This window comes from Myotis myotis, unplaced genomic scaffold, assembly GCF_014108235.1.
Source record: "Myotis myotis isolate mMyoMyo1 unplaced genomic scaffold, mMyoMyo1.p scaffold_m19_p_3, whole genome shotgun sequence".
NCBI classification, from domain to species: domain Eukaryota; kingdom Metazoa; phylum Chordata; class Mammalia; order Chiroptera; family Vespertilionidae; genus Myotis; species Myotis myotis.
Window position 1 is genome coordinate 39940000 of NW_023416335.1, and position 13316 is coordinate 39953315.

A 13316-nucleotide genomic window follows, 5' to 3' on the forward strand; every position below is an offset into this window, starting at 1 on the left:
AACACACCTTTTCCACTGACATTCAGAAACTTCAGGCCTGGGCTGAGGGCATGGAAAAGACTCATCCTTCTTCCTGGAGGACCCGGTGAGCCCTCTGGCACTGCCAAGACTTTCCAAGGAGGAGTGGAAGCTCTCTGCAAAGCTCTTCGCAGCCAAAGGCGATCCGACCTTGGAACTGCAGCACTGCCCTGAGAAAGACAGAGTTACTAAGAGGCCGCTCCCATGGTCTTAGCTCTTACAGAAAAGAAGTGGATTTAAAGATACTCAGCCTAAAGCATGCTCCTCAAGGAAAACGGGCCAGAACTCACAGCAGCAGAACTGGCCATTTTCTTCCATGTTGGAGTAAATTCTTTTAGAGCAGCAGGAAATGAAATGGTATTCACACTATCAATTACCCCAGCTGTTTACCTAATGAACTCAGCTGTAGAGACAGCCATTTTCAAGACCAAAAGGATATAATAAGCCCATGGTAAGCCTGCAGTAACAAGTACCTCGGCAAACTCAAGGTCTGAATTCATGCGATTACAGTCTACCTGCCAGGAAGATGGCATCCCATTATTGACTCATAATGCCATGTTATTTATTGGGATAATTATGCTTTTCTACCCTTCAGGGACCCAGAGTCAGAGAGAGTAAGCAATTTAGTCTTATTCATTCAGCATGTGAGCAAATTTCAAATTAGAATAGATCGCTCCTAGATCTATTATGCTGTGTGGGGCACCCTGCAGCCTTTGGTCGCTACCCCCAAAGATTACAGGGGCTTAAAAGGCATTGTATGAATCAGTGGGAAGTTGGTTCTCCTAAGTTCAGTGAAACAAATTTCTGTTTTGTCAGAGCAATTTTGCCAGCAACTCTCACTCACTATCCCCAAAATGTTAGTACTTTGTGCCTGCTGTCTGAACTTCTTTATAATATTGTGTGTGATAAAAGGAACTTCTAAAATATCATTAGATATATTCCACATAACTCAGCAAAGGCGTTTTTTATGCAGATGAGGAAACAGAGGCTCAGAGTAGGTAAATGACTTCTTTGGTGGACACAAGTTAATAATTTTCTTTTTACTGAACATCATTTAGTTAATTACTTATCTAATTATCTACCAGGCTCCCACATCCTTGAAATCAGACCTCTTCTAGTTAGATCGCAAATGCCCCAGGCTCTGGTAGAGGTCCTGATATATTGTGGGAGTTTAACAATTGTTTGTTGAATAGTGGGAACACATTAGGCTACAAGACAGTAAAATGCTGGGATGCAATCTCAGTTTTAATAATTATAGCCTTGTGAACGTGGGTCTGTCACTTTTCTCTGACCTTAATTTTCCTTATTTCTGAAATGGAAGTAATAATACCAAACTTCGCTTTCTCTTTCTCATAGGTTTTTTGAAAAAATTAAATGAAACTTAATGTAAGAAAGGGTTTTGAAATAAATTATGAAGTATAGCTAAAAGGAAATCCATCTTATTAAATGCTTGCTCGTAGAAACTGAGTAGGTTCGAAGAGACCATTATGAATCATTGCTCTCACCCCTCTTACCTTGCAGAGCAGAGCTGTTTTCATGACAATTAGTATTTATTGAGTCTATTCCAGTGGGCCAGCCCTATGTTCTGGTTGGCTGACCTATAGGCTCTGGATGCTTTTGAGTTGTACAGTAGAAAGATCTTTGAATACAAAAGCAAAATATTCAAGCTTAATACTTACTTTAGTAATATATGGTAAAGTTATTTAAACCCTGGACTTCAGTTTCTATTTTCTTTTCAATAAAATATTGATGGTGATGATGTTGGTGATGATGTATGTGAAGGGAGGGAGAGGGATGGGAGGGGATTGACCAGATTATCTTTAAACTACAGGCCTGGTGCACGAAAATTTGTGCACTGTCGGGGGAGGAGGAGGTCCCTCAACCCAGCCTGCCCCCTCTCACAGTCCAGGAGTCCTCAGGGGATGTCCTACTAACGGCTTAAGCTGAAGTATGGCCTCCCTCTGCGGGAGGCAACAGGGTTGATCAAGGGAAGGCGCTGCCCCCATCACCCCACTGTTGCTGCCACTGCCGGCCACCACAGCCTCCAAGTCCCTTCACCACGAATAAATGACAACTTTCTTTAGGCATTTTTAAGACATCTCTTTCATAGTATATTTCCTTTCTTTCTTTCTTTCTTTCTTTCTTTCTTTCTTTCTTTCTTTCTTTCTTTCTTTCTTCTTTCTGTCCTCACCTGAGGATATTTTTCCATTGATTTTTAGAGAGCATGGAAGAGAGAGGGAAAGACAGAGAGAAACATCAATGTGAGAGGGACACTTCGATTGGTTGCCTCCTGCATGAGCCCTGACCTGGGCCCCCGCCAGGGAGGAGCCTGAAACCTAGGTACATGCCCTTGACCAGAAATGAACCCAGACCCTGCGGTCCACAGGCTGAGGTTCTATTCACTGAGCCAAACCGGCTAGGGCAGGATATGACATTTCTTAGCCCCTCCAGTAGCGGACCTTCATTTTTTCCTCCAGGAGTGTGGTGAAAAAGCCCTAGATCACCTTCTTGGATTCTTTTTACCCAAGTTACCAAGAAAGAACACTGTGAGTGGCGTACTGGGAGCTTAGCCAATGAGCAGTTAGAAAAGGTGTTTCCTCTGCAGCTCAAGTGCAGAGGCAGGACAGCTGGCACGCTGCGGCTGGCTGGCCCTCTTCTCTCTGGGCCTGCCCTCAGCCACAGAGCACTGCAGGAGGGCCCTCTCCTCTCCTCTCCTCTCCTCTCCTCTCCTCTCCTCTCCACTCCTCTCCTCCCTTCTCCTCTCCTCACAGAGGCTTGCACCATCAGTAGCTTGCCTCACTGAACAGCAGTCCCCTCCCACCCACCTGCACATGCAGCCTCCTCCTGAGTGGTCGTGACTGTTACGATGTCCTGGCTAATTTCCATATTACATATATACACTAGAGGCCTGGTGCACAAAAATTTGTGCACTCAGGGGGGGGGGGTCCCTAATCCCAGCCTGTGCCCTCTCGAAGTCTGGGACCCCTCGGGAGATAACGACCTGCTGGCTTAGGCCTGCTCCCGGGTGGCAGAGGGCAGGCCCAATCCCTAGGTGCAGCCCCTGGTCGGGCTCAGAGCAGGGCCGATTGGGGAGTTGGGGCGCCGCCCCCTGTCATGCACAGAGCAGGGCAGATTGGGAGGTTGTGATGCCACCCTCAGTCACGCTCAGGGTAGGGCTGATTGGGGGGTTGGGGCACCGCCCCCTGTCACACTCAAGGCAGGGTTGATGGGGAGGTTGGGGCACCACCCCCTGTCACGCACAGAGCAGGGCCAATCAGGGGGTTGGGGAGCTCCCCCCTGTCACGCACAGAGCAGGGCCGATCAGGTGGTTGAGGAGCTCCCCCCGTCACTCACAGAGTAAGGCCGATAGGGGAGTTGGGGCACCACCCCCTGTCACACACAGAGCAGGGCGGATCAGGGGGGTTGGGGCTCTGTACCCTGTCATGCACAGAGCAGGGCCCATCAGAGGGTTGGGGAGCTCCCCCCTGTCACGCACAGAGCAGGGCCGATCAGGTGGTTGAGGAGCTCCCCCCGTCACTCACAGAGTAAGGCCGATAGGGGAGTTGGGGCACCACCCCCTGTCACACACAGAGCAGGGGGGATCAGGAGGTTGGGGCGCCGCCACTGTCACACTTAGGGCAGGGCCGATGGGGAGGTTAAGGCTCTACCCCGTCACACACAGAGCAGGGCCGATCAGGGGGTTGGGGCGCTGCCCCCTGTCATACACAGAGCAGGGCCAATCAGGGGGTTGGGGAGCTCCCCCCATCAGGCACAGAGCAGGGCTGATCAGGGGGTTGGGGCACCTTCCCCTGTCACGAACAGAGCAGGGCGGATAGGGAGGTTGTGGCCCCGCCCCCATCACACACAGAGCCACAGGGCGATCAGAGGGTTTGGGCACTGTCCCCTGTCACACTGATCCCGGTGACAGGAGGCCTCTCGGCTCCGCTGATTCCGGTGCTGGGAGGCATATTACCCTTTTACTATATAGGATAGAGGCCTGGTGCACGGGTGGGGGCCATCTGGTTTGCCCTGAAGGGTGTCCTGGATCAGGGTGGGGGTCCCCACTGGGGTGCCTGGCCAGCCTGGGTGAGGGACTGATGGCTGTTTGCAGCTGGTCACACTCCCTTCAGGGTGGGGGTCCCCACTGGGGTGCCTGGCCAGTCTGGGTGAGGGGCTGAGGGCTGTTTTCAGGCTGGCCGGTGACTGAAGCTCCCAACCGCTCCTTTTTTTCTTTTTTTTCTTTTTTATTCTGGACCAGCTTTAGCTTTGAGGCTTGGCTCCAGCTCTTAGGCCTCCGCTGCTGAAAGCAGGTTTCTGGCCTTTGTTTACCTTCTGTATTTGAAACAATGTTGCGATCCTGCTGGCTGAAGCCCGGCGACTAAAGCAGGTTTCTGGGGTTTTATTTAGCTTCTATATTTGTAGCATAGTTGCTTAGAGTTGCAGCTCAGAGGCCAAAAGCGGCAGGCAGGGAACGTTGGAGTCCTCCGTCACTGAAGCAAGCAAGCCTCATGTTAGTGTCAAGCTGCCTGGCTGCCGGCCGCCATCTTGGCTGACAGTTAATTTGCATATTGCCCTGATCAGCCAATGGGAAGGGTAATGGTCGTATGCTAATTACCATGTTTCTCTTTTATTAGATAGGATATATGTATATGACGCTGCAGCTTCATTACCCTGTGATTCCATGTGCACCTTTGAGGTCTCACCATTTTTATAGTCAAATTAGAGTTTAGAGAGAGTGGTGAATAAGATGCAGAGCTCAGAGTTGGAGGTATATCTATAGGCATGCAGGTTCACTGATAAGGAATGAGAATCAGGAATACCCTGTCCCCTTCTCCTAAAAGAAAGCATTTTATAGGTGACAGCTGGGAGTAAATTCTGCCTCAGGCTTAGACCTTCTTCCACTGGGGTTGGAGTTAGACTCCAAATCCATCACTAAGTACCTTCTTTTTAAAAAAGAAACAAACAAAACCAAATTATCTTTATTATTAAAAGTATTACAGGTGGCCCTCTTTCCCCCCCATTGATCCCCTCCACCTCACTCCTTTTCCACCCCTTTCCCAGGCCTTCACCACACTATTGTCTGTCCATGGGATATGCATATATGCATATAAGTCCCCCTCCCTCTCTGAAACTGTCAGCCTGATGCATGCTTCAATGTCTCTGGATCTATTTTGTTTGTCAGTAAGTACCTTCTAAATAGATGACATCCTCCCCAAGGAGCCACTGGAGTTTGGGCAGTGGGCCCTCCTGTCAGGGCCTAAGTTGTTGACTTCCTCACGGGGGGGAGGGTGTTCATGGGGATTTGTCACAGGCATCTGATGGCACTTTCTGAGGCCAAACTGTTAGTGGCTTTTGTCTTCCTCTGACGTCATCCATGCTCCCTCTTCCTAGAGGTGTCCTGGCTCCCATTTTCTCCTCCATCTCCCTAATGAATATTGCCCAGAATTTGCAATTCTCCTGCAATATCTCTGAGAAATTCATCACCTTTTTTGGCAGGCTTTGAACTTAGCTGCTTACTCAGAGGATGCAATCTAAAATAAAACTGGCTTACTTAGCAGTGGGAATCATACAAATTTCATAAAAATCAAAGTCCCATTTTTTCCGTTGTACTGCACATGAGTTTCATGTGATTCACGTGAGCTGCCATATTTTACCTTAAGAAATTAATGTTCCATGTGGGGGGAAAAAAGTACATTTGCAAGGTTTCTGTTGGCGACTTTTCCTCCATCAACTCTGTTATTACTGCACTTTCTCAGGACTGGTTAGTCACAGACCCTGCTGAGGCCTGATTCATATTCATGGAAAGAGAAAACAAGCCTCTTAAGACATCCTTGAATTTAAGGGTGATGAAAAATGCCTGGAGGAGACATTTCAGCTCTGGAGTACAGCTCAGAACCACCACATCTGTGAGAAAGGTGATGATGAAAGACAAAAACATTTTTTAGTCATGGATTTTATAAGCAAAACCCAGGGGATTCGTTCTTGGTGATGGAAGATTGTGAGCGGCACATGGGCAAGCAGCCTGCTGATTAATTTTAATGACCTTTCCTATGAATAAAATAGTTTTATTACTTTGTACCTTTGCTAAGGACCAGGGCCTAGGAAAAGGCAGACAGGGCAGGAAGAAAAAGTTAGCTTTGACTTCAGTGGTGGAAAATTTATTCTCAAAATAATCACATTGGGCTGTGGTTTGCCACTGAAAAGACTGTTAAAAAACACCCACTGTATATTACTGAGATCCAAACTCAATCGGGGTCTCAGTAGCACTTGGCAACCTTATATTTCTTTTCAGACTGCTGTCTTCCATTGTCCAGGGTGATTGTTTCAAGTCTTCTCCATTTATCTCCAACCACCCCATGTTGCCTCCCCGACGGGTTCCCCAAAGATGACATAGGGTCCAAGTCCATAGTAAAAGTAACAATCGTCACATGCAAATTTATAGTCATGGGTAGCCTCTTAGTCAGCTAGGACTTCTGTAACTAAATACGACAAACTGGATGGCTTAAACCAGGAGTGGACAACCTTTTTGTGAGTACGTGCCAAAACCAGCAAAATCTCTGACTCAAAATTCTTCTGCGTGCCAACCCTAATTTTTTGAGAACATGTTACACCTACTTGATATCTCTTAAGGTGTACGTATGTGAAGAACCTTGAAGAAGTAATAAAATTCATTCGAGCGACAAAAACAGTATATGATGATGAAAAATACATTTATTTTTTAATGTATACATGTACACTGATAGTCCGACAGAAAACTTTATGACTCCGTTTGATATTATCCATGGGACTTTTGCTGCTGCATCACTGATGACAGAGATTTTATATCAGGTTTATATTTCGTGACCTTCAGAGATATGCACGAGCTATACTTTCATCCGTCAGGCTACTCCTATTATGAGACTTAACAAAATTCATCACTGAGAACAAAGATTCACAAGCGTATGTGGATGAAACCAAAACACTGGTCGGATCTAGGAAGGCAGGGAGAGTTAAGGCAGAGGCATAGAAATTGCTCTTCCCCTCTCTTGTCAATTCATGTCTATGGTTTTTAAGATAACTTGTTATGTAAAATTACTTATTTATCTAAGATGCACCTACACTGAATTTATCTGAAAAATAAAAAAGTCGTTATTAAGAAAAGAATTGTAAGTGGGAGATTATAAGAGAGGGTTTTGCGTGCCAGCAAAAGTTACTGGCGTGCCATGTTTGGCACTCGTGCCAAGGGTTGCCCACCCCTGGCTTAAACAATAGACGCATTGTCTCACAGTGCTGGAGGCCACAAGCCCAAGGTCAAGGGTTGTTTTTTTCTGAAAGTGTTAGTGAAGGATCTGTCGCAGGCTTCTCTCCTAACTCCTGATGCCTTGCTGGCAATCTTTGATGGCTTCTGCTGTGTCACCTTGATCTGTGCTTTGATCTTTGCATGGTGTTCTACCTGTACATGTGTATCTGTGTCCAAATTTCCCCTTTGATAAGGACTTCAGACATATTAGATTAGAAGCTCTTCCTGCTCCAATATGAAGTCATCTTAACTAATTGTATCTGCAATGACCTATTTCCAAATAATGTCACATTCTGATGCACTGGGGATTAGGACTTGAACATAAGAATTTTGTAGAGACACAATTCAACCCATACAAGTACGCATCTCTACCCCACGACTGACCTTCTCAGAAGTACTCTTCTTCTTTATTGTGACTACTCCCTCCACAGATGTGGTAGAGTCCAACCATTCCTGCCTACTCAGAAACACTGCTCTAGCAGGAACCACCTCTTCAATAGCTACAATTGCTTCTTCTGTACCAACTCTTTGTAATCAGTATTTAAGCAAGTTCACTTCTCCTTATCTCAAGAGGCAACCACAACAACAATAGCTTTCCACAGACCTCACATCCCACGTTAGCATTGGTTCTGTACTCTCTTTTTCTTCACAGCCTACATCAGCTCTCTCCACTTGCTATCTCCTATTCACTGCAATCTGGCTTCCTCCCTCACCACTTCACTGAAACTGCTCGTGCAGCGAACAGTAAATGACTTCCTTTTGCCTAGATGCAATGGCTTTAACAGATTTCATTTTACCCGACTCTTCATCTTGGCTTAACATTGGTGACCTACCCTGACTTCTGGAAGTTTTCACCTATTTCAGGTTCCATATCTCCCTATTCTCCCATTGTCTTGGTTTCCTTCCTACCCCACTGACTGCTACATCTCAGTCTCCTTTGCTGGCTTGTCTTTTTTGGTCAATCCCTTAAAATGTCAGCATTTCTCAGAGTCCCATTCTCAATGCTTTATGAAACTTTCTATAATTTCTTCCAGCCCCAAAGCTTCAATAACCATCTGTATACTATGACTTCCAAATATTATTTCAATCTAGAATGGCTGTCCTGAGCTCCAGACCTCTACATCTAATTATCAGTTCGTCACAGAGAATTCAAATCTATTTCTCCATCTATACCCAATACCTTAATCAATGCTGCTGCCATTTTACCCAGGGTGTAAGTCTTGGGTTCTTCTTTACTTTTTACTTTTCCACATACTACCTCCAACCACACTTACTCCTTAGGTTTTCCCTTGTTATTTTTGGAACTCTCCAATTCTGCTTCTGGTAGTAGCTTATTTCAGGCTGTTAGCATCATTCTTGCAGGCTACTGCAGCAGCCTGCAAATAAGTCTCCTTGCCTCTGATCTTGCAGTATTCTCATCCATTCTCCACACCACAGCCAGAGTGACCTTTCAAAGTATAATACTTCTCTTCTGCTAAAAGAGATTTGCAATGGCTCCCCTTGCTCTCCAATTAAAATGCAAACTCCTTAGCATGGAGTTTCCCAACCTGTCCTGTGCGTGACTCCTCAGCACCATTGCTCAACATTTTAAGGGACAGCTGTAATCACTCTAAAGTGTTTGCAGATCTCCAATGCACTGTGATTCCTCTCATACTACAGCCTTTATGCATGTTGCTGCTACTGCAGGAAACATCCACTTATCAGTCCTTTCTCCCTACGTTACTAACTATTCACCTGGTAAACGCACCCCTGCAGCTGCTATGCAAAGTCTTCCTAACGTTTCTCATACCAGCAGGTTCCTACCAGCTTTTCTAACTTTTATCACAGTACATATATATTAATATAGTTATTTAGGACTGGAACTTTGCAATCTTTGGGTTAGAAATAGCCTATCTCTGCCCTAGCCTGTTTGGCTCACTGAATAGAGCATCGGCCTGGGGACTGAAGGGTCCCAGGTTCCATTCGGGTCAAGGGCATGTACCTTGGTTGCAGGTATATCCCCAGTAGGGGGTGTGCAGGAGGCAGCTGATCGATGCTTCTCTCTCATCGATGTTTTCTAACCTTCTATCCCTCTCCCTCCCTCTCTGTAAAAAATCAATAAAACATATATTTTTTAAAAAAGAAATAGCCTATCTCTGAGCACATAACACGGGATCTGGAATGTAGTAGTTAGATTAATATTTGTTAAATGAAAATTGATCAAATCGTCAAACATATTGTCAAAACAACCATATTTGATTTAGGTTGCAAACCAGAGGCAGCACACTAATCATTTTGAAACAAAATATTCTCAAATGCAGGTGAGTTTTTAAAAAAGAATAAGAACATTTCCCAAAAGCTTACATACATGAGAACATTTTTTGACAGTTTTTAAAATATCACCGAGGTGTTTGCAATGAATACACAAGGTCAAATTTGGAAAAAAATATAAACTATTCATTTGTACATTGATTAAAAAATAGTCCTCCTACTGTTCCAGGTATTCAAAAGCACTACCAAACAGTTATTGGGATCTTTGTGCAATGAAAACGAGAGCAATGGCAGATTTATACAGCTAGGAGAAGCACATTAAAGGCTTCTTCTGGCACTGTCTCCAAAGAAAGTCTCTAGACTCTCCCAGGGGCTTTTAGCCTAGCACAGTGGTCGGCAAACTGTGGCTCGCAAGCCACATGCGGCTCTTTGGCCCCTCGAGTGTGGCCACGAAGCTTCAATCACACTGTACATGCACGCCCGCATGTGGTATTTTGTGGAAGAGCCACACTCAACGGGTCGCAGGTTGCTGACCACTGGCTTAGCATAATAAAATAGTAGGAAGAACATGACCTTCTAAATCTTTTATTTGTAATATTACAAGGTAATACTGAGCCCCAATTGAGGCCTGGAGGGAAGGCTGCTTAAGTCTATAACCTAATAATAACAAATTTTGTCAACTCTACCATCAGAATATACCCTGAATCTAGCTACTTTCCATGACCTCTTCTTGCCTTTCCTTTTGGTCTAACCACCATCATATCTTGCCTGGATTATTTAAAACACTTCCTAACATTAGCCCTTGCATCTTCACTTTGTATTCTTAATACAATAGCTAATGGGATCCTTCTAAAACAGAAATGGAAACATTGCATTCCTTTGTGTGATTCAGAATAAAAACAGAAATGCTTATAAATGAGTTTTAGGATCTTATAAGATCAGCCTCCAGCTACAACCACTCTGACTTCTTCTGCTGCTGCTGCTCCCTTCACTCTCTCCACTCTAGCCACATTAGTCTCCCCAAAACCAGTAAGGTCATAAGACCCAAAGAACAAAGTGACCAACTTGACCAAATAGATATTTGTAGAATACTCCACCTAGCAGCAGTAGAATAAACAAAATTTTTTTTTCAAGTGCACACGGAACATTTGCCAAGTTATGTTATATACTGGTCCATAGGAAATTTAAAAGATCCAAATTATATAAAACTAGTAGCCCTGCGCATAAATCCATGTGCCAGTAGCTTGCTGCTTCCCTCCAGTAGCTCTCCACCCACTGCCCCACCCTCCTGTAGCTCCCCCCGTCCTCCTCCCCCCCACTCCCCTCATAGCTTGCTGCTCTGCCCCCTCCTGTAGCTCTCCACTGCCTGCTTGTAGCCAGTAGCTTGCTGCTGCCCTCCAGTAACTCTTTGCCTGCTGCTCCACCCTCCTGTAGCTCTCTACCACCCGATTGTAGCTCACTGCCCCACCCTCCTGCTGATCCATAATCCGGTCATTACTCGGGCAGTCATTATGCTTCATGGCATAACGACCATTGCATATTATGTCTTTATTATATAGGATACTAGAGGCCCGGTGCACAAAAATTTGTGCACTCAGAGGGGAGGGGGTCCCTCAGCCCGGCCTGTGCCCTCTCGCAGTCTGGGACCCCTTGGGGGATGACCACTTGCTGGCTTAGGCCCGCTTCCCAGGAGATTGGGCCTAAGCCGGCAGTCAAACATCCCTCTGGCAGCCCAGGAACCCTCGGGGGATGTCCACTTGCCAGCGGGGAGCAGGCCTAAGCTGCAGTCGGACATCCTTTGTGCTGCTGAAGAGGCAGGAGGCTCCCACCACCACCGCTGTACTGGCAGCTGTCAGCCTGGCTTGTGGCTGAGCAGAGCTCCCCCTGTGGGAGTGCACTGACCACCAGGAGGCAGCTCCTGCATTGAGCGTCTGCCCCCTGGTGGTCAGTGTGTGTCATAGTGCCCAGTCATTCCCAGACGTTCTGCTGTTAGGGTCAATTTGCATATTACCCTTTTATTATATAAGATAGAGGCCTGGTGCATGGGTGGGGTTGGCTGGTTTGCCCTGAAGGGTGTCCTGGATCAGGGTGGGGGTCCAACTGGGGTGCCTGGCCAGCCTGGGTGAGGGGCTGATGGCTGTTTGCAGACTGGCCATGGCCCCCAGCCACCCAAGCTCCCAGTGGAGGCTGGCCGGAAGCAGGTATCTGGGATTTATTTATCTTCTATAATTGAAACTTTGTTGCCTTGAGCGGAGGCAACAGCCGGCCAGGGCAGGCAGGAAGCTTGGCTTCCTCCATCGCCGGGGCAACCAAGCTTCCTGCTTGCTCAAGCTCCATGGCTGCCGGCCGCCATCTTCATTGGGTTAATTTGCATATAGTTGCTCTGATCAGCTAGTGGGCGTGGCTTTGGGCGTAGCGGAGGTGCAATCAATTTGCATGTTTCTCTTTCATTAAATTAGATGTTACCTGACCATAATAGAATTAAATAAAAAACCAGGGACTAAAATTATGTGGAAATTCATCAAATATTTGGACACTAAAAAACATACTTCTAAATAATCCATGGATCAATGGGAAAAAAAAATCACATGGAGAATTAGAAATTATTTTGGACTGAATGGAAATGAAAACATGGCATTCAAAATTTGTGGAGTGAAGCTAAAGCAGCATTAGAGAGAAATGTGTAGTACTGAACACTAATATTTAAAAGAAGAAAGATTTCAAATCATGACCAAACTTTCATCCTTCAATCTAAAAGAGCAGGAACAAATTAAAATCAAGCAAACAGAAAAAAAAATAAACATAGGAAGATAAATTAATAAAATAGAAATCAATTTTTAAAAGCAATGAAACCAAAAGCTGGTTCTTGGGGAAGCTATAAAAATGATAAATCTTTAGCCAGACTGATTAGGGGAAAAAGTTTTAAAAAAAAATCACTACTATCAGAAATTAGAGTAGGGATTTCACTACTGACACTACATTTGCTAAAAACGTTGTAAATAATTTTATGGCAATAAATTTCACAACTTACATGAACACATTTTTTGAAAGTCACTAACAAAGTTCATTCAAGAAGGTAACCTAAGTAGCTTTGTATTTATTATAGAAATTAAATTCATAGTTAACCTTTACACTAAAAGAACTTAAGGCCAGATGGCTTCACTGGTAGACTTCTAAGCATTTAATGAGGAAACAAAATCAATTCTACAGAAACTTCACAGAAAATTGAAGAGAGAGAGGACAATTCCAAACTCATTTTGTGAGGGCAGTATTCTCTGGTGAAACCTGAAAAAGTCATTACAAGAAAACTATAGATCAAAATTTCTCCTGAGTACAGATGAAAATTTTATAAATAATATTCAGCAATATAGAAAAGTATAATGAATAATGACCTAGTTGATTTTCTCCTAAGACTGCAAGTTTGATTCAGCATTTGAAAATTGATGTAGTTAACCACATTAGTAAAATAAAAGAGTCAGAACAACATTTGACAAAATTCAACAAGTTCATAAAAATTTTTTTTTAAATTCTCAGAAAACTAAGGAAAGGAAAATTTTCTCAATATGATAAAGGAGATCTACAAAAACCATACAGCTAACATCATTATGTAAAACCAATTTAAACCTAACCTAGGGGATTGAAATTCCACTCCTAAAATTTTACAAAAATAAAATGAAATGAGTTGTAGGAATTTTTAATATATTGTTGATCGTAATCCTTTGTAGTATTGGCAACAATCTTCTTTTACTCTGCAGTTTGCATCTCCCTC